The sequence below is a fragment of the Pseudophryne corroboree genome, chromosome 1 (genome assembly GCF_028390025.1).
Source record: "Pseudophryne corroboree isolate aPseCor3 chromosome 1, aPseCor3.hap2, whole genome shotgun sequence".
NCBI lineage: Eukaryota > Metazoa > Chordata > Amphibia > Anura > Myobatrachidae > Pseudophryne > Pseudophryne corroboree.
The window spans coordinates 1076722314-1076744932 of NC_086444.1; the positions used below are offsets into that span (position 1 = coordinate 1076722314).

General features: G+C 44.3%; 1 long non-coding RNA gene across 1 annotated transcript in view; it reads right to left on the reverse strand.

The window, feature by feature from the left end:
- Window positions 1–4413: 4413 nt before the first annotated feature.
- LOC134926612 (uncharacterized) overlaps window positions 4414–22619 on the reverse strand; it is a 96837-nt gene continuing 78631 nt past the window's right edge. The window contains exons 3-4 of the long non-coding RNA XR_010177543.1: window positions 10827–11035; window positions 4414–5405 (exon numbers count right to left, since the gene is read on the reverse strand). This is a non-coding gene — a long non-coding RNA (uncharacterized LOC134926612). The remainder of the gene's footprint in view (window positions 5406–10826; window positions 11036–22619) is intronic.

A 22619-nucleotide genomic window follows, 5' to 3' on the forward strand; every position in this document is an offset into this window, starting at 1 on the left:
CACCCCACAATCTGTCTCTCCCCAATGACTCCATGCTGCATTCCCAGCTCCCCCACCCCATCCCAAAGCCCTGTATCTTCTCATTAATCCACTCTTACCCTGGGGAGAGACTCCCCTGCACTGCACTCTCCAGTATCTAGACCTGAACACCGCAGAGCAGGTACCATGTGGCCCTCACATCCCAGTATAGGGCCTAATTCAGACCTGTTCGCTTGCTAGGGTTTTTTTGCAGTCCTGCATTCGCATAGTAGCCGCCCATAGGGAAGTGTATTTTCGCTTTGCAAGTGTGCGAACGCATGTGTAGCAGAGCTGCACAAACTGATTTTGTGCAGTCTCTGAGTAGCCCAGGACTTACTCAACCGCTGCGATCACTTCAGCCTGTCCGGACCGGACCGCCTGTATTTTTCCAACCATTCCCAGAAAAAGGTCAGTTGACACCCACAAACGGCTTCTTCATGTCAATCTCCTTGCGATCGCCCGTGCAAACGGATCCGTCGCACAAACCCATCGCTGAGCGGCGATCCACTTTGTACCCGTGCAATGCGCCTGCGCATTGCAGTGCATACATATGCGCAGTTTAGACCTAATTGCAGGCTGTACAAAAACGCCGCCTAGCGATCAGGTCTGAAATAGGCCCATAGTGCGGGATCCACCCTACTTTTCACCAACCAGCATTATAGTAGGGAGACATGCAGTGTGGGGTCCCCTTGCTATAATGTTGACCAGACCTATACTGCACTTAGTCCAAGGTCAGAATCCCTAGGGTACTGGCAACTAGCCAAAAATTGGGGCCCCTCTTCCTAAGCAGGGCCGCCAAGAGGGCCACAGGCCAGGGCAGTAAAGGAGCGTGGTCAAGACAGGAGAGACATGGCCACGCCCCTTGTGATCTGCAGGAGGCATGCTTCTGAGTGCACATACCCCCACCCTCATGTCCCCTCCTCCCTGTCACTGTACAAGGGATGCTGGTGGCTGCACAGGGGGACAATGTCCCTCTTATCAGCTGACACAGGCCCCCTCCAACAAGACTGAGCCTGGGTAATAAGTACCCTTTCCCCTCTCAGGGCAACTGTCCCTAAGGACAACTACCCAGTGGCGTAACTACCATAGGTTCAGGGGATGCAGCTACTATGGGGCCCCAGCAGACACAAGGGCCCGTCGCTCCCCCTGCACCAAGTCACGTCAGTCACACTGCAGCACTGACTACAGTTCTTCTTGTTTCCCTCTGCCACCCCTCTCTTCCCCCCCAGTTAGCGCTGATCGGGAGCTAGAGAGTGGAGAGAAGCCCCTCCTACAAACCTCACAGCTCAGCTCACCTTTCACTGATTGTTCTGGCATGAGCTGACGCCTGGGCTGGCACAACAAGTGTCTTGTCCTCCCACCGAGCCATGCCGCACCGCAGGGAAAATAGACTCAACCATGTTGTCAGTGAGTCTACTCATCCACAGAACCAGTGAGGGGGGTGGGTTGCCTGCTATGTGCACCAGGACTCAGTACACAGCTTGCGGCATCGACCCTTCCAGCAATGACACACACGCGCGCCTCCGGTTGAGAGGGAGAGCAGCGGCTAGGGATACACAGCTGCCACTGTACCTTGTCCGGTAACCTAGTTTGGCTTTCAGTGGATTTGTCCTGAGCAACCGGGCCCCTTTTTGCAGCAGATAATGAACTCGGCTAGACAGTCACATGGAAGTAGAGACAGTCCAGGTGAGAGGTCTTAAATGGGCGTGATCATGTGTTGTGAGGGGGCGTGGTCACACGCTGCTAGTGGGAGTGGCTACATGACACTAGCGGCGTGTCCACACGACAGACCCTTTTTTGGGCGGAATCTAGAGGCAAGGCTAAAAATATATAGTAATGCCTCCAGTATAATAGAAATATATAGCAATGCCCCCAATTTAATAACAATATAAAGTAATGCCTCCATTATAACAGGATAATACAGCCATTGTCGCCTTCCCAGTAACCCTGACAAAGTGGGAGGAGCTGTCATGCTGCCAAGCACCATGGACTTGTTGCTTTGTGGCACATTATAATTGTGGTAATGGCAAAGTGTGTTGCAAGTGGTACTGCATACCCGCTGCCAAATTCTTAAGGGTACTCCGTACCCAAGCGTACCTGCATACATGCACCGCTGGTGACAGTAGACACATGTCAAAGTCGAAAAATATTGTAGCACACACACCACGTACTAACCATGACATGATTACCTAGACATGATTGCAAATGAATTCCATGGCCCGTTTCTTTCACCCGTTTTTCCTTTGTCTTCCCCTTTGCCCAGATACATCGATCCGGAAAAGACATCAACTACACCCAAGAATGTTTATGAAAATGTTATGTAAATGTATTTTAGATATGTGTCTTATCTTCATCTCTACAACCTTCAGTTAGTGACACACATAGTCGACAGGTGCTATCCACATATATTAGCACTCACATATGTTCCCCCTCCATGTATCATCAACTAAATGTGCACCCCATTTGTTGGAACAAGAAGCCGAAAAGAGCTCGGTAGTGTTTGTTGGCCCACTTACAGACCCTTAATACGGGATAAGAAGGATTTAATGTATACTTCGCAATACCTCGAAGCTTATCTAGAACATATACGGCACGATGATACATGCCCCTCAGACACGGATTCATACATACATGCTTTTACTATCCCACTAGGTCATACATTTCCCACCTACACCTCTCCTCCTACCATCCAATCATCTGTAGATATTGTATTGTATATTTTTCTGTTTAGTGTTTAGATAATGGCAGTTATTGTTGACTGCCAAAGGGTGGACTGTCAAAGTCGAAAAATATTGTAGCACACACACCACGTACTAACCACACACACATGCCCGCTGCGCGTGCACTTGTTCCGCTGTGCGTGCACATATCCGCAATTTGCGTATGATCGCTCCCGCGGTCCTGCGCGTGGTATGGGTATTTACGGCGGAGTTTGTGAGTGCATAGAGGGTTATCAGAACATTACATATTTTACCCAAATAGTGCACATTGTACACATAGCCCCCCTGCACCACATCAGCAAGTATCAACAGTTTAAATGATTCCAGGACTAAGGGATTCACCTTTGCATGATAGGAATGGACAGACTCAGGTTATAAGGTGATGTCTAGTATCCAGCTGTGGGGTATTTTAAAGGTAACATTCCGGTGTTGGTTAGAGGAAGATCGCATGTTCCTGCGTATAGTTATGTGCAGAAGTAGAATATAGATATAAACTGTATTTACTGTATATTATGTATGCGTCGGAAATCCAGAGGAGACCACCCACAAGAGCAGTTGGGAAAGACATCGCCCACCTTTTCAAATCAACCTATGACCTCTCCTGTAATGTAAAGATGCATCTCTGTGTCCAATGAACAAAGGAATTACAGTAACCATTGTATTGTTTATGGAAGTTGTGTATAAAAAGCCTATTGCTGCCTGGCTGGTCAGAAGACTCTGAACGCTATCTACCTGATGAGCGGAGGACTGGTCCAGGTTGCGCAAGCGAATATTCTCACGTATGTACATTGACTGTAGCCATTATTCTGTTGTAGATTTATCTTGTTAGCCTTATAGTGTATAATTTGTATTGTTATCCCCTTTCAAATAATCCACTGTGGCGTTAGAACCCAGTGTTTAACTACAAATCGGTATTGTGTCCTCTTTTCCCTGCTAGGGTTTAAAGTGTATTTAACTGTATAAGGTTTAAAAGTGTATTGATAAGGTGTGTACGCACTGCGGGTACTTTATACCGTCAGCGCTGCATAAGGTTTAAGGTGTAACATCATTGCAGTACTTTGCTGCATACGGTTTAGAGTGTAATAACATCATTGCATTTCATTACTAATAAGGTTTAAAGTTTGTACACCCAGCGCGGCGTTTGTACTCGGTACGGGACTCTGTACGCAAATAGCGTACAAAGTGCGTAGCGTGTGTATTAAGTCTAGCGGCCGCAGCGGCTCCATGGTAAAAGTGTGATTAAAGGTATAGCTTTATGGTTTAAGATGATATCGACATTATCACACACCAGTCTCCTAGATTCCAGCAGCAGCATCCAGGGCTGCATACCTGCTCACTGACCCAAACTTACCCCCCCAGGCCAGTGTCTCCCTCCCTTCAAAACCACACTGCCCCATCTCAATCTTTTCTGACTTTTCTCGCCCCTGCAACTAGCCCTGGGTTGAAATCACCCTTGGTGCCATGGGTGCAGCTGTAATTAATAGGTAATATGAAGAATGATATTGTACTTTACAGGTGGACTAGTGATCCCATCAAGCCAGGGCATGATGGCATTTGGGAAACCGCAAGTGCTAACATGCCTGGGCATTAAGGGTCCGCTGCCACCTGTAAAAAATAAAATAAAAATATACACATAGGGTGAAAAAAAAATTTATTAAACATTCCCTGAGCACCCACCAGCAAAAACAGAAATCGGCACCACATGTAAACCCATTTATTAATCATTCAATCCTTAAGGATAACTCCTCTTCAATCCAAAGTAGGCATTTCGTGTACAAAAAAAAACACAGCTTTATGGTGGATCCCAGCAGGAGAAACAGCAGCAGCTTTAGAAACTGGCAGGGATCAATGGCCCTCATTCCGAGTTGTTCGCTCGCTAGCTGCTTTTAGCAGCATTGCACACGCTAGGCCGCTGCCCTCTGGGAGTGTATCTTAGCTTAGCAGAATTGCAAACGAAAGATTAGCAGAACTGCTAATAAATAATTCTTTGCAGTTTCTGAGTAGCTCCAGACCTACTCACAGATTGCGATCAGCTCAGTCCATTTAGTTCCTGGTTTGACGTCACAAACACGCCCTGCGTTTCGGCCAACCATTCCCCCATTTCTCCAGACACTCCCGCGTTTTCCCCTGACACACCTGCGTTTTTTAGCACACTCCAGGAAAACGCTCAGTTACCACCCAGAAACACCCCTTTCCTGTCAATCATTCACCGATCAGCAGAGCGACTGGAAAGCGCCGCAGGATCCACAGCAAATCTACTAAGTTTTTAGTTAAATAACTAAGCGCATGCGCCCTACGTGCCTTGCGCATGCGCATTTTGCAACAAATTGCAGCATAGCGAAAATCGTCAACGAACGAACAACTCGGAATGAGGGCCAATGGCAGGTTCTATTTAGCGTTTCAAAATGACATTTAGTAAATACTGCCTTTTGTGAATAAAACCTTCTGTCAAACTGCAACGGTTTCTGTGGGTTTTAAATTACTTCAAACCAGTTCCTTAGTAAATTTACTAATTATGTTAATAGATAAATCTCTATTCTCTTCAAATTGATTAATCCAGGTCAGTCAACTGCATACCCAAAAGTCATATTAGACGTTTTTTTTAACAAATCATCTTATATCCAATGCACCAATGCTGCAGCTATACAGTACTTCTCTCCCTTGATGCTGAAAAAAAAAAACGTTTTATCACATTAATTTACTATATATGAAATTAATTCTTTATAAATTCAGCAGTTCTGACAACTTTTTCTGCATGCTATTTTCCATGCCAATTTATCAGCATTTATTTCCAAACTCTCTGACGTTACTTATTGTCCCCTTTCAGCTTTGATATTCATCTTAACAAAAGAGCCTGGAGCCCAAGCGATTAGATGTAACCTCTTAGTTCAGAGAATATATACTGTATTCACAGTTCTGAACATAAAAAAATGTGTATTTGACGGTGATCTGATTCTCTTTCTCTCTTATCCACTGTCTTCTGTAGGAGCACTACTAACCCTTCTGCAAATACAATGACTTATATTCTGTTTTAAAACGTAACACTTCATTAATCAGAGCACTTCATTAAATATCGTCCTATCACCATCACACAAGCTTCGGTTGGAATATGGAGTAATGTGCTCTCCTCTCTAATATCTGTTTTATCATCCTGCCTTTGAAATGAGACTCACATCCCAGAAATGCCTTGAGGTGCTTTGATTAATGTTGTCAGATATGGATCCTGGTATTTCAGAATTGGAGAGTAGCGAGGCCTTCTTCTATTCCTGCCATCACATACTGTAATTTTTACATACGGCTCCAGTCAACTGCAGTCAACCCGGGAGTACACGTAGGCCCAGATGTTTGCGTCCCTGTAGAGGGAGCTGGCAGCTCTAAGTACAGGCTGTGAAGGGCCAGGTCTGTCCACTCAGGCACACAGAATGGCTGACCAGTCGCCCTCACAAGGCGTAGTGCCCGCACCGGGGGAAGATGGGGGGGGGGGCATCGAAGGGCTTCAATCCTCTCAATGATCTTTTATTTTTCCCTATTCTTTGTTTTCTTTCAAACAATATTCTGTTGACATTTGTGACCATTTTTTTCAGATTAAGTAGTGTCCTTTCAAAACTAAGAGGGTCATTCCGAGTTGTTCGCTCGTTACCGATTTTCGCTATATTGCGATTAGTCGCTTACTGCTCATGCGCAAGGTTCGCAGAGTGCATGCGCTTAGTTATTTTACACAAAAGTTAGGTATTTTACTCACTGCATAACGAGGATTTTTCATCGTTCTGGTGATCGTACTGTGATTGACAGGAAGTGGGTGTTTCTGGGCGGAAACTTGCCATTTTCTGGGCGTGTGCGAAAAAACGCTGGCGTTTCTGGGAAAAACGCGGGAGTGTCTGAAGAAACGGGGGAGTGTCTGGGCGAACGCTGGGTGTGTTTGTGACGTCAAACCAGGAACTAAACTGACTGAACTGATCGCAATGGCTGAGTAAGTCTGGAGCTACTCAGAAACTGCTAAGAAATTTCTATTCGCAATTCTGCGAATCTTTCGTTCGCAATTCTGCTAAGCTAAGATACACTCCCAGAGGGCAACGGCTTAGCGTGTGCAATGCTGCTAAAAGCAGCTAGCGAGCGAACAACTCGGAATGAGGGCCAATGTGTTTCTGTTTTTTTCAAATCACAAGTGCATTTGAAAGTAAAAAAATTTTATTTACCCTTAATGTGTTGTCATTGTATGGTTAGGTAGATACACTCTTTAGGGAGTACATAAAGGAATTATGTTTTGTAGCACACGTAAAAACATCATTTAGTGAGTACATTTTACCTAATGGCTTAATATTTATTCTTTATTTACAGTTTCTTATATAGCGCAGCATATTCCGTTGCACTTTACAATTGGAAACAACAGTGATAAGACAAACTGGATAATATCAGACAGACATAGGTAGGAGGCCCTGCTCACAAGCTTACAATCTATAGGGAACTAGGAACGATACACAATGATAGGCACTATCTATACATGTATAAATGTGTCCTCCTACATCTTTGCTGCTGTCAGGCTAAACCGAGGCAAAGTTAATCCTTTTGCATATTTAACCCCCGAAATTGTGTCTTGGCCGCAAATAGGTGTACTATATCGCACACGCAGTTCCAACTGAATCCAATGATATGTGACATGTCTATATTCTCTTCCCAGAGGCAATGATGTTGTTACACAGGTGCCTGTGTGCCGGGACTCCTGCAGTGAAGCGCTAGCGTCTTGCAGGGATCGGAGCATCCGGGTTTGAAACACGCCGCTCAAACCAAATCCACACAGATGGATAGAGACAAAAGGATCCACTGAAATATTGCATTATGAAGTTGGGCTGCTAACCCCCGCCAGGTAGATGTAAGTGCCCATATTAGTATTACTCTGCATTAACATATTAGGAGCAGGACCATCAGTCACCACTGACTAACTATGCTGCTCTCTCCATTTCAAAACTAATCTTTATGGGCTTCAAAACTGCTTGTACTTTTACATTGTACATTATTTATTTGACACAGTGGTATCAAAAACTGTTTTTACTGTTTTTATTTTATTTTGACTTTGATTTTTATTTCTTTTAAATGTACTATTTCTACGCCATATCTGTGACCTGTACTAACAGACACTTTGTTTAAACAAACTAAATATTATACCATTACCCTTATCCAAATCTTGCTGTGCCCCAGGTTATTTTTTCACCTTTACCCTAATATGGGCACTCACCCGGCCAAGAGATCCTGTGGGTTCTCAAAGCTGGAGAAGCAGCCAGAACAGGAGCAGGAACACCAGCGTCGACGGTATGGCAGCATCAGGGGCAAGTGGGTCACAGGCGGCACACATTTAAGCAGCTGTCGGCAGGTAGCAGCCCACCGCAGCAAGGAGAGGAGCAGCAGAGGTGGCAGCACTATGGAGGAGTAACAGCAGGGATGGGCGCCGGTGCATAAGCCGTCCCGACAGAAATTGAGTGGGCAGCAACAGGGAGCCGGCCACTGAGCAGGGGTGAGTGGCGGCAAGGAATGCTCGGGATGACTGTACTCAGGGCCAGCAACAGATATTTTGGGGCCCGGTACACGGATATCTCTGGGTCCCCCTCAACGTCCAGTGATCCTGCACTTTTAAAGTAGAAGGTATATTTAAAAAAAAAGTATATATATATATATATATATATACACACACACACACACACACACACACACACACACACACACACACACACACACACACAAAAGCCCTCACTCACTGACTCATCACTAATTCTCTTACTTACCGATATGTTAGGAAGATGAAATGTAATATAGTAATTCTTCAGATGGGAAATAGGAAAACTATGTAATCAGATTTTTAATAAACCTCCCCTAAGGGGATGAAAAGGGGGTTGACATGACATCATTACAGATGCGTGGCTTGCGTTGTGTGAACGCTAAAAGCCCAAACAGACAATCAGATCAAAATTTGGATTGCACCTCTGGCCCTAACTATTTTGATTCCCATGGCAATATTTTGCCCCTAAAGTGATGTGTGCTGCTGATTGCGAGCCACGACCCGCCCGCTGCCGACTGCACGCACTCACCAGCTCCAGCCTGTGCGTGCCTTCCCCTCCGGACCGCGACGAGATCCTTCCGACGGCATGGCGTGATGCGGCACAGCAGTCGCTCTTCTGCAAACTCCTGACTGGCAAGCCCAGCCCCCCGGCAGTATTCGGCATGGCTAAATACGATAGTGACCCACCGGTGCAACCCCTGGATCCCCGGCAGGCCAGTCCGAGCTTGATTGCAACTGTATCGTCATCCTAAATTATATTACAGTGTTTTTCTGAAAAACACTGTAACAACATTTTATGCAGATACACTTGCAATTAGACACAGAATATATATTTGCCGCATATCATTAGATTCAGTTGGATCTACTTGTGCAACTTAGTACATTTATATGCCTCTAACACACATTTGCCAGGGAAAATAATGTAAAGATGAAATGTACAGTACATAGAGCATTTTTACAGATCAAAGTCTGTTTTTTGTGTTAAAATGTATTGTATAGTATTTATTTTGTGCAAATGTGCTTGAAAAGTGTACTTATAATTGATTCCAACATCTTCATTACTAACTCAGCCAAAAAAAAACCCTCTAAATTCTGTGAGAGTTTTAGAGCTGTTTTGTGTCAGACTTACAATATCAGACTCCATTACATCGACCAAGTTGTATACTTAACATAAGCAAAACATCTGGATCCAACTTTTTATTGGGCGCTTTGCTATAGACCTAAAAGCATCCCAAAAAATCTGGTTTACGGTCAATAATACATTAGCCGACTTTGAAAAAATGCCCCTTATTTGCAGCTATATACGCAAACCAGTGCCGTTTCTTGCGGCGGGTCAGCCGTGCTGTCGCACAAGGTGCCCGCCATGGCACTTTCCAATGCTCTCCATGCTGCCTGTCATTAGCACTCTGCTCAGGGGGCGGAGTTTCACAGAATGACGCATTTGTGTCGTGACACCACGACGCAATGCGTCATTTTTGCTGCGTGATCCTATGCGGTGTGGCGACTTCACAGGTCTCACAAGCCTCTGTGTCAAGACCACAACACCATGTACAACTGTAAACCAGCAATGTGATTGTTGAGAAACCGGGACCATAGCAACAGTAGATAAAAAAAGAATTATCTAATCGCTAAAGTACACAAATATCACAATGTAACAAACACATGTGAGCTAATATCAACGAATGGGCAAGCAGTATACAGTAAACATTATGTATTTAATAGACCTGAAGAGATCTGATATTGAAGGCTCCCATGAGATACGCCACAGAAATGGAACAAACAGTTGGTAAATCAGAGGTAGTTACCTCAAGGTAACCAACCCCCAAAGATGAAATTAGGATATTAAAATACCAAAGCATAGAGCAAATGTACTACAAAGCAAGCACACTTCAATTAATAATCAACATGGGGCAAGTGTAGAGGAGAATAATAAAGTATAAATATTATGTAAAGTAGCAAATCAGGGAGAGACCTTATATAGGAAATCCTCATGGAACAAGACACAGCAGCAAGTAGAAAAAATAATAATAATAGAGCACCAGATGTACCTACACCAAGGTACGCTGATTCCCCAGGGACTAATATGGACATTAGAATAGCAGAAAATGTTTTGTGAGGAAAAGAAAAAAAAATACAAGAGAATAAAAATTAATATAAAAATGAATATAAAAAAGTAAAAGAATAAAACATACAAAAATAAATAAATAAATAAATAAATATATATACCTATATCTATATATATATATATATATATCTATATATATATATATATATATCTATATATATATATATACAGTGTATATATATATATATATATATATATATATACAGTCCATAGCAGCCGGCACTCCCATCAATGTAGTCACCTTCGCCCCGTGCCTGGATGCAAATCAGCATGCAGATCCAAAACAAACGGCACTGGAGGATTGCATATGACAAACACAATGTATTGATAGGTAAACGTTTCGGAGCTCACGCCCCGTCCTCAGTACCAAATACAGTATCAGTGTAACATGACAAAACAAACATTTAAATACCTGCACCAGTCCGCGCCGTCCTCGCTGCCGCACACCGGGTCCTTGCTTCTGGCCATCACCTTCCACTTCCCCCTTCTCCTCAGACGTCACTGTTGTCATAGAGATGCACAGCGTGCGTGTCACAGGTTCCATGGTTCGGAAGTACAGGGGGTTGGATCTATGGTCATAGGAAGAAAGCCTCCCCGTGGCCACTAGCCCGAACGGTCAAACTGTAAAGATGACATAACAACCAACATTAATAGTGAAAAATGAACATACAAAAAAATTGACATATGTAAGTGCCCTGTAGACACAAATAACCGTATATATATATATGTGAAGGGAGGATCAATCGTCCCGTATATAGCACCTACCAATATTAATCAAGCCATAGAAACTGGCAAATTAGACTCAATATATGGGCACATGCCACTAAATTTATCTACACAGAAGTGAGATAGTTCAATTATATCTTAACATTTGTTATTAGAGTTCAAATATCCGTATTACCCATATGCCCATGCACTCTAAGCCATGACATAAGATCTATAGGTGACCATCCCAAAATTCATACCTGGGTATAATAGTCCCACGATATACTGCACTAGGGTACGGGGTTCCTATAGGGCATTCCAATTGATCTTATCGTTAAGACCACCAGGTCCAAAGGTATTTAGCCTCATTATCCATCTGGACTCTCTTTCCAACAACACCTTCGCTCGATCCCTCCCTCTAAGGGTAAGGGGCACATGGTCTATGCCAAAATATCTAAGATCTTCCAGGGTGTGTTTCGCCCTCTTAAAGTGGCGTGCTACTGGTTGGTCAATAGATTTGCCTTCTAAGGTCAACTTGATGGCAGATCTATGTGCTGCCATCCTCTCGCTAAGTTTACGTGTAGTCTGGCCGACGTAAAACAAACCACACGGACAGACCACCACGTAAACCACAAATGATGTGCCACACGTGATGACATGTCTGATGGTATACCGTTTGTCTATATGTGGGTGTTTAATATCTTTGCATGCCACCATATACTTACATGTGGCACATTTAGGGCACCTATAGCATCCTGGTGCTTTATAAATAAGATTTTACTCACCGGTAAATCTATTTCTCGTAGTCCGTAGTGGATGCTGGGACTCCGTAAGGACCATGGGGATTAGCGGCTCCACAGGAGACTGGGCACAACTAAAGAAAGCTTTAGGACTACCTGGTGTGCACTGGCTCCTCCCACTAAGACCCTCCTCCAGACCTCAGTTAGGATACTGTGCCCGGAAGAGCTGACACAAATAGGAAGGATTTTGAATCCCGGGTAAGACTCATACCAGCCACACCAATCACACCATATAACTCGTGATACTATACCCAGTTAACAGTATGAAATATAACTGAGCCTCTCAACAGAAGGCTCAACAATAACCCTTTAGTTAGGCAATAACTATAAACAAGTATTGCAGACAATCCGCACTTGGGATGGGCGCCCAGCATCCACTACGGACTACGAGAAATAGATTTACCGGTGAGTAAAATCTTATTTTCTCTGACGTCCTAAGTGGATGCTGGGACTCCGTAAGGACCATGGGGATTATACCAAAGCTCCCAAACGGGCGGGAGAGTGCGGATGACTCTGCAGCACCGAATGAGCAAACTCTAGGTCCTCCTCAGCCAGGGTATCAAACTTGTAGACTGTTGCAAAAATGTTTGAACCCGACCAAGTAACAGCTCGGCAAAGTTGTAAAGCCAAGACCCCTCGGGCAGCCGCCGAAGAAGAGCCCACTTTCCTCGTGGAATGGGCTTTTACAGATTTAGGGTGCGGCAGTCCAGCCGCAGCATGTGCAAGTTGAATCGTGCTACAGATCCAGCGAGCAATAGTCTGCTTAGAAGCAGGAGCACCCAGCTTGTTGGGTGCATACAGGATAAATAGCGAGTCAGTTTTCCTGACTCCAGCCGTCCTGGAAACATATACTTTTCAGGGCCCTGACTACGTCCAGTAACTTGGAATCCTCCAAGTCCCAAGTAGCCGCAGGCACCACAATAGGTTGGTTCACATGAAAAACTGATACCACCTTAGGAAGGAATTGGGAACGAGTCCTCAATTCCGCATTATCCATATAAAATACAGATAAGGGCTTTTGTATGACAAAGCCGCCAATTCTGATACACGCCTGGCCGACGCCACGGCCCACAGCATGACCACTTTCCACGTGAGGTATTGTAGCTCCACGGATTTAAGTGGCTCAACCCAATGCGACTTCAGTAAATCCAACACCACGTTGAGATCCCACGGTGCCACTTGAGGCACAAACGGGGGCTGACTATGCAGCACTCCCTTAACAAAAGACCGAACTTCAGGCAGTGAAGCCAGTTCTATTTTGGAAGAAAATCGATAGAGCCGAAATCTGGACCTTCATGGAACCCAATTTTAGGCCCATAGTCACCTCTGACTGTAGGAAGTGCAGAAATCGACCTAGCTGAAATTTCTCCTTTGGGGCCTTCCTGGCCTCACAGCACGCAACATATTTCCGCCATATGCGGTGATAATGGTTTGCGTTCACTTCTTTCCTAGCTTTAAATAGCGTAGGGATAACTTCCTCCGGAATGCCCTTTTCCTTCAGGATCCGGCGTTCAACCGCCATGCCGTCAAACGCAGCCGCGGTACGTCTTGGAACAGACAGGCCCCCTGCTGCAGCAGGTCCTGTCCGAGCGGCAGAGGCCATGGGTCCTCTGAGATAATTTCTTGGAGTTCTGGTTACCAAGCTCTTCTTGGCCAACCCGGAACAATGAGTATAGTTCTTACTCCTCTCCTTCTTATTATTCTCATTACCCTGGGTAAGAGAGGCAGAGAAGGGAACACATACACCGACTGGTACACCCACGGTGTTACCAGAGCGTCCACAGCTATCGCCTGAGGGTCCCTTGACCTGGCGCAATATCTTTGTAGCTTTTTGTTGAGGCGGGACGCCATCATGTCCACCTGTGGCCTTTCCCAACGGTGTACAATCATTTGGAAAAACTTCTGGATGAAGTCCCTACTCTCCCGGGTGGAGGTCGTGTCTTCTGAGAAAGTCTGCTTCTCAGTTGTCCATTCCGGGAATGAACACTGCTGACAGTGCTAACACATGATTTTCCGCCCATCGGAGAATCCTTGTGGCTTCTGCAATCGCCATCCTGCTTCTTGTGCCGCCCTGTCGGTTTACATGAGCGACCGCCGTGATGTTGTCTGACTGGATCAGCACCGGCCGGTGTTGAAGCAGGGGTCTAGCCTGACTTAGGGCATTGTAAATGGCCCTTAGTTCCAGAATATTTATGTGTAGGGAAGTCTCCTGACTTTTCCATAGTGTTGGAAGTTTCTTCCCTGTGTGACTGCCCCCCAGCCTCGAAGGCTGGCATCCGTGGTCACCAGGACCCAGTCCTGTATGCCGAATCTGCGGCCCCCTAGAAGATGAGCACTCTGCAGCCACCACAACAGCGACACCCTGGCCCTTGGAGACAGGGTTATCCGCCCATGCACCTGAAGATGCGACCCGGACCACTTGTCCAACAGATCCCACTGGAAAATCCTTGCATGGGACCTGGCGAATGGAGTTTCTTCGTAAGAAGCTACCATCCTTCCCAGGGCTCGCGTGCATTGACGCACCGACACCTGTATACGTATTAGGAGGTCTCTGTCTAGAGACGACAACTCCTTGGACTTCTCCTCCGGGAGAAACCCTTTTTATCCTGTTCTGTGTCCAGAACCATACCCAGGAACAGTAGACGCGTCGTAGGAACCAGCTGCGACTTTGGAATATTCAGGATCCAGCCGTGCTGTTGTAGCACTTCCCGAGATAGTGCTACTCCGCCGAACAACTGCTCCCTGGACCTCGCCTTTATAAGGAGATCGTCCAAGTACAGGATAATTATTTCGGCCATGACCTTGGTAAATACCTCTGTGCCGGGGACAGACCAACGGCAACGTCTGGAATTGGTAATGACAATCCTGTACCACAATTTTGAGGTACTCTTGGTGAAGAGGGTAAATAGGGACATGCAGGTAAGCATCCTTGATGTCCAGTGATACCATGAAATTCTCCAGGCTTGCAATAATCGCCCTGAGCGATTCCATTTTGAACTTGAACCTTCGTATATAAGTGTTCAAGGCTTTCAATTTTAGAATAGGTGTCACCGAACCGTCTGGTTTCGGTACCACAACATTTTGGAATAGTAACCCCGGCCTTGTTGAAGGAGGGGTACCTTGATTTCACCTGCTGAAAGTACAGCTTGTGAATTGCCGCCAGTACTACCTTTCTCAGAGGGCAGCAGGCAAGGCTGATGTGAGGTAACGGCGAGGGGGAGTCGCCTCGAACTCCAGCCTGTATCCCTGTGATACTATTTGCAGAACCTAGGGATCCACCTGTGGGCAAGCCCACTGGTCCCTGAAGTTCCCGAGACGCGCCCCTACCGCACCTGTCTCCACCTGTGGAGCCCCAACGTCATGCGTTGGACTCAGAGGAGGCGGAAGAAGATTTTTGATCCTGGGAACTGGCTGCTGGTGCAGCTTTTTCCTTCTTCCCTTGTCTCTGTGCAGAATGGAAGCGCCTTTTACCCGCTTGCTTTTCTGAAGCCGAAAGGACTGTACCTGAAAATACAGTGCTTTCTTAGGCTGTGAGGAAACCTGAGGTAAAAAATTTTCTTCCCAGCTGTTGCTGTGGATACGAGGTCCCAGAGACCATCCCCAAACAATTCCTCACCCTTATAAGGCAGAATCTCCATGTGCCTTTTATAGGCAGCATCACCTGTCCACTGCCGGGTTTCTAATACCCTCCTGGCAGAATGGACATTGCATTAATTCTGGATGCCAGCCGGCAAATATCCCTCTGTGCATCCTTTATATCTAAGACGACGTCTTTAATATGCTCTATGTTAGCAAACTATTATCCCTGTCTTAGAGTATTAATATTATCTGACTGGGTATCAGACCACGCTGCAGCAGCACTATTTATGCTGAGGCAATTGCAGGTCTCAGTATATAACCTGAGTGTGTATATACAGACTTCAGGATAGCCTCCTGCTTTTTATCAGCAGGCTCCTTCAAGGTGGCCGTATCCTAAGACGGCAGTGCCACCTTTTTTGACAACGTGTGAGCGCCTTATCCACCCTAAGGGATATCTCCCAACGTGACCTATCCTCTGGCGGGAAAGGGTACGCCATCAGTAACTTTTTAGAAATTACCAGTTTCTTATCGGGGGAACCCACGCTACTTTACACACTTCATTCATTCATCTGATGGGGGAACAAAACAGTGGCTGCTTTTTCTCCCCAAAAATAAAACCCCTTTTATGTGGTACTTGGGTTCATGTCAGAAATGCGTAACACATTTTTCATTGCCAAGATCCTGTAATGGATGTTCCTAGTGGATTGTGTATATGTCTCAACCTCGTCGACACTAGAGTCAGACTCCGTGTCGACATCTGTGTCTGCCATCTGAGGTAATGGGCGCTTTTTTGAGCCCCTGATGGCCTTTGAGACGCCTGGGCAGGCGCGGGCTGAGAAGCCGGCTGTCCCACAGCTGTTTTACGTCATCCAGCCTTCTATGTAAGGAGTTGACATTGTCGGTTAATACCTTCCACTTATCCATCCACTCTGGTGTCGGCCCCACATCCCATTTATCGGCCTCTGCTCCACCTCCACGTAACCTTCCTCATCCCACATGTCGACACAGCCGTACCGACACACAGCACACACACAGGGAATGCTCTGACTGAGGACAGGACCCCACAAAGTCCTTTGGGGAGACAGAGAGAGAGTATGCCAGCACACACCAGAGCGCTATATAATGCAGGGATTATTTTTCCCCCAATAGCTGCTTGTATAAACAATATTGTGCCTAAATTTAGTGCCCCCCTCTCTTTTTAACCCTTTGAGCCTGAAAACTACAGGGGAGAGCCTGGGGAGCTGTCTTCCAGCTGCACTGTGAAGAGAAAATGGCGCCAGTGTGCTGAGGGAGATAGCTCCGCCCCTTTTTCGCAGACTTTTCTCCCGCTATAAGTGCTTTTATCCCTTCTCTGGTGTATCAAGTGTTAAGTCCAGAATAGTTAAATGATGTCCTTCTTAGGGAAATGACGAAGCCTGCTAGACAGGCGAAACTAGTTGATGCTAGAGCACCACAACACCACAACATCTGATGCTTTGCTCTCCTTGCCATCCACGGATTTACAAGTAAGTTGCGGTGATCCCCAACCTTGGAGAACGAATCAGGCTGTGTATTGGAAATGCCCTTTGATTTAAATATGGACACCACCAGCCTGATAGGATTTCCCTAAGAAGGACATCATTTAACTATTCTATTCTGGACTTAGCACTTGATACACCAGAGAAGGGATAAAAGCACTTATATCCCTCAAGGTGCTAGACTTTTTCAGATATCATTTTAAATTCTCTTGGACTTTTTAAAAATTATATGTTATATGTTGTATTGTTATATATGTAGTATACCGGTATTAGGACTCACTTTATTATAGCTAGGTAACAGACAAAGTGTGTTACTCTGTGTAGATATATTTTTAAATAAAATAAAACAATACTCTTTCTTCCATATGGATGTGTGATTATTAATGGTCACTACCTGCTACTATAATCATTTGATACTAGTGTGATTTAACAATTCAAGTAGAAGTGTTATTATCAGATACCGGAGCGCTTGTTTTTTTTTGTCTTTGTCTAAAAGAAAGAGGTAGTGTCTTTCAAAAAGGACCTCTGAGTGTTTATTTTGTCATGTTACACTGATACTGTATTTGGTACTGAGGACAAGGCGTGAGCTCCGTAACGTTTACCTATCTATACATTGTGTTTGTCATATGCAAGCCTCCAGTGCCATTTGTTTTGGATCTGTATATATATATATATATATATATATATACGTAGCAAAACGGCCCGGCACTCGCCCACTCACCAACTGTCACAGCTTGCTCCTGTGTCCTCCAGGATCGGAGCATTGTCTCCGTAATGCAATGTACCAAACAGACGGCACTTGGAGACTTTCAATAGTTGCTTAAAGTTATTTAATGCAGTGCTGTTAGAATATCAGCACTGCATTAAATCCCTTTAAGCAACTATTGAAAGTCTCCAAGTGCCGCCTGTTTGGTACATTTTATATATATATATATATATATATATATATACATACATATATATATACATATATATATATATACACACACTGTCCATAGATATATACATACACTACACACATATATTTATATATAGCAAATCCAATATGAAGGTAGCAGTCGGAGACCGGAATAGCGTCAAAACCCTTAGGGTATATTTATTAAATGTGACGTTTCTGGGACGTATCCCCAAAAGAGAATTTTTCATGCCATTGCTAGACTCACAGTGCCGCCTTCACCATGGATTTGCTATTATTGTGGGTATATGCCCATTAGGAGTGCACCTGAGCAAGTTTCCTTCATAGATCACAGAGTGCCAGGGGAACAAGTAAATAAATATTATATACATATATATATATATATATATATATATATATATAGAAACACAATGAAGCAGCACTCCAGGCGACTTGACAGATTCACTCATTAGCACATAGTTTCCAAGGCAACGTTTCAGTGCCGTTTAATGGAGTGGCACTTTCGTCAGGTATCAACATCATAATGCAAACAGACTTACCTATATAGGCCCAAACACCCGTGACTAGCGCCGCTCCGTTGGCGGGACATGTTCCCGTCCGGCCGGCGCTGTTGTAATGACGTCATATCTGGATGACTCATCACTGTGCTCCCCGTCACCATGGCTACAAGTAAACAGAATCAGGAGCGTAATAAGCTTAACGTAAACTTGTAAGCAATACATACTATTCCTTAACAACGAAATGGAACAACAGGAATCCAGGGGCGGGATTATTCTCATTAATTAGAACTTCTCAATAACAAGATCATATCTAGTTATCGGCAATGCGATGGCAGTCAAAATTAAAACTATAGATAACAGCTCAAACCTAAATGATCATTTAGACCCCTAGGGGTCAGAGTACCCAGCTGGTGTATCCAGCGGGTTTCTAACTTCAATAATTTGAGGCCTCTATTGCCACCCCGCAATGAGGGGGGCACATGATCGATCATGCGATAGCTCAACGAGGCCAGGGGGTGTCTGGTTGCCAAAACATGCTTAGCAACCGGCAATTCCCCCTGTCCCGTATTGAGAGCAGTCTTAATGGACGATCTGTGGGCTGCCATACGTTCTTTGAACATTCGTTCAGTTTTGCCAACGTATGACAGCCCATAGGGACAAATCAGTTGGTACACCACATACCTGGTACAACATGTTAACCGATGTCTAATATAAAGGGTTTTACCCGTAAGGGGGTGTTGGAATTGATCCCCTGGTATGAGGAATTGACACGTGGTGCATGAACATTTAATGCACCCTTTTCTATTACTCAAAAATGTTGTGCCCTCCCTTTTACTGTAAACATCGGCTTTGACCAGTCTGTCTCTCAGATTTCTGCTTCTAGTATAACAGCACATTAACCTAGTGTCTTTAAGGCTCAAATCTACGTCTGACTGTACTATGGACCACAATCTATGAGCTGTTTGTTTGATATTTTTACTATGTGGGTTAAATTGGTTAACCCATGGCATAATTGAATCAGATTTTTTATTATTGACGCTTGTCAATAATAATTGACGATTCATGGCCAGTGCTTTGGACTTGACTACTAGTAACATGTCAAGATGGTATCCACGTTCCCTAAACTTAGATAACATGGAATCCATTTGTTCCTCCGCTAATATCGGATCAGACGTGATCATTCTGACCCTTAGGAATTGTGAGTAGGGGAGGCCCTGTTTGAGGGGCTCAGGATGATTGCTTTGGTAGTGCAACAAGTTATTTCTATCAGTAGGTTTCGCATATAAGGACGTTGATATTTGTCCATTGATTACATTGATCTGAACATCTAGAAAATGGATGCTATCTGCACTGATGGTATAGGTGAATTTGACTGGATGCTGTTTGCTGTTGTGATTGGCAATAACATCCATAAAGGCATTCTCAGTACCTTGCCAAAAAATGAGCAGGTCGTCGATGTACCGGTAATAAAACACAATCTAGTTGCCTATCACTGGGTCATCGAAAAAAAACATCTTGCTCCACCTCAAACATATACATGTTAGAGTAAGATGGGGCCACACTGGACCCCATCGCACACCCCCTACACTGTAGGTAAAATTTACCATCGAATAAAAATAAATTTTTGGTTAACGTCATCTCTAACAACTCCATACAAAAATTTAGGTCAGGGCCAGTATATAAGGCACTATTACTCAGGAATTTTTTGGCAGCCGCCAAGTCCATATAGTGGGGGATTATAGTATAGAGACTTGTTACATATATACTACACAGTAACGTAGGTTTGGTTAATATAGGTAACTCCTTCAGTTTTCTGAGTAATGTGCTGGTATCCAGTAGATATCTAGGGTGGCTCTGTATACTAGGTTGGAAAAGTGCATCTAAATAAAGTGAAGTAGGCTGAAACAGTGACTGTCTAGCTGATATTATCGGACGGCCTGGTGGCCGTTCCATGGATTTATGTATTTTTGGAGTTGTATATAACAGAGGAGCAAGGGGATAACTGGGTATAAGTGCTTTACGTAAATTGTCATCAATAATACCACGGAGGACAGCTTGATCTAAATAGCCCGAAAGTTCCTTAGTATATATAGTGGTAGGATCTTTGGGCAGGCACCGGTAGGTCTCTGGGTCACTCAATTACTGGTAAATTTCCGCTTTATAGTCACTTAAATTTTGAATAACCAATGCTCCGCCTTTGTCGGCCGGTCTAAATATCAGTTCCTTATTGGCCGCCAATTGATCCAAGGCCTGGATTTCAACTTTAGATAGATTATACCGCGGTTTGATTGTTGTATTGGACAATGTCTCAGTCTCTTGTTCTAAGAGTCGCATGAAAGTCTTAATCGAAGCATTATAAGACTGTGGCTCGAATGAGGATCTAGGTAAAATTCTCTGTAACTGCACAGGAATGGCTGTCATAGCTGGTTTCGGCAAAGGTGGATTTTTGGTGAAATATTCCTTTAATTTAAGCTGACGATTCAGCTTATATTGCTCAGTCTTGGTAAGTAATGGGTCCATTCTATTAGTTGGCACAAAAGATAGACCCTTTGAAAGTACCCGTTCTTCAATAGGGTTTAATTCATAATCTGACAAGTTGATCACTTGGTTTTGGCATTTTTTGGTGGTCGCCCCACTCGCTTCTTTTCTTTGCCACTGACGTCCTCGTCGGGTATAGGCTCGACGTCGTCGAGACCTTTCGCTCGTGTAGCCACCCCTAATGGGCCCCGTCTACCTTGGGAATTGTGTATACTGTCAGAATCACTAGTTGTCGGTGTATGATCGTGTGATGATTCCAGATCACGTGTACGTTGTGTTCGTCGTCTGAAAAACGTTTTTTTGCCCTCCCTTCTGGGCTGGTTGTCATTCCATCTATAGACGTTGTTATGTTCATAGTCCATATCCACCTTATGTCTGTTATCATTTTTGAATTTTATAAGGTCTCGTTTGTAAGATTGAATTTGACTGTTAAGTTTTTCATACCAGTTGTTAGCTGTATCCGCTTCTAGGTTTGGTTTATGGATTATTTCTAATGCTGCTATTTTATCTTTAAGCATGTTCATCTCCTTTGTTGATTGCTCGATTATGAGGAGCATCAAATCCATAGAGCATTTGTTTATGATGCCTACCCATTTGCGGCAAAAGATGGGGTCACCCCGCCCAATAGTCGGGGAATTTCTCATTCGTAGCCCCCGTGGTATCTTTTTACAGCGATAGTAGTCACTCAATGATAGGCAATGATAGTAAGTGCTTACAAGTTTACGTTAAGCTTATTACGCTCCTGATTCTGTTTACTTGTAGCCATGGTGACGGGGAGCACAGTGATGAGTCATCCAGATATGACGTCATTACAACAGCGCCGGCCGGACGGGAACTTGTCCCGCCAACGGAGCGGCGCTAGTCATGGGTGTTTGGGCCTATATAGGTAAGTCTGTTTGCATTATGATGTTGATACCTGACGAAAGTGCCACTCCATTAAACGGCACTGAAACGTTGCCTTGGAAACTATGTGCTAATGAGTGAATCTGTCAAGTCGCCTGGAGTGCTGCTTCATTGTGTTTCTATATTAATTTTGGCTGCGGGCACCCGGCGCAACAATATAGCAAGAGAGAGAGCCAGACCGCATTGTCTGTTTTTATATATATATATATATATATATATATATATATATACATAGATACACACACACACACACACACACACACACACACACAATCTCTGAGGGCGCTGATTGTGAGACTTCCCGATATAAACAGTACATTATTCCTTTGAGTCACTATAGACTTCACTTTTACACAAAATATTTATTCACAATAAAATAAAGAACAATGGTATCAGTTCACATCCACATATACAGTACATAGTAGGTGATCTCAACAAGATGAAGATGTTGCGCAAGCTAGAAAAATCCAACACGTTTCATCACCAAGGACTTCTTCAGGGATTAAGCGATCTGGATAGCAAATAAAATATTTTAAGAAAAACCCCATACCTTTCTCTAACTATATTTAAGAGAAAGGGAATGCGGCTAGCTTTTAATTCAGACAAATGAGGCAATATCAATGCCATCATTCAGGCCTTTAGGGGCCAGTGTAAATATCCAAAAGCTCAGTTTAACTAAAAGAGAGAGCTTTTGGATATTTAGACTTAATACACTGGCCCCTAATGGCCCCAGGCTTTGGGTCGGAT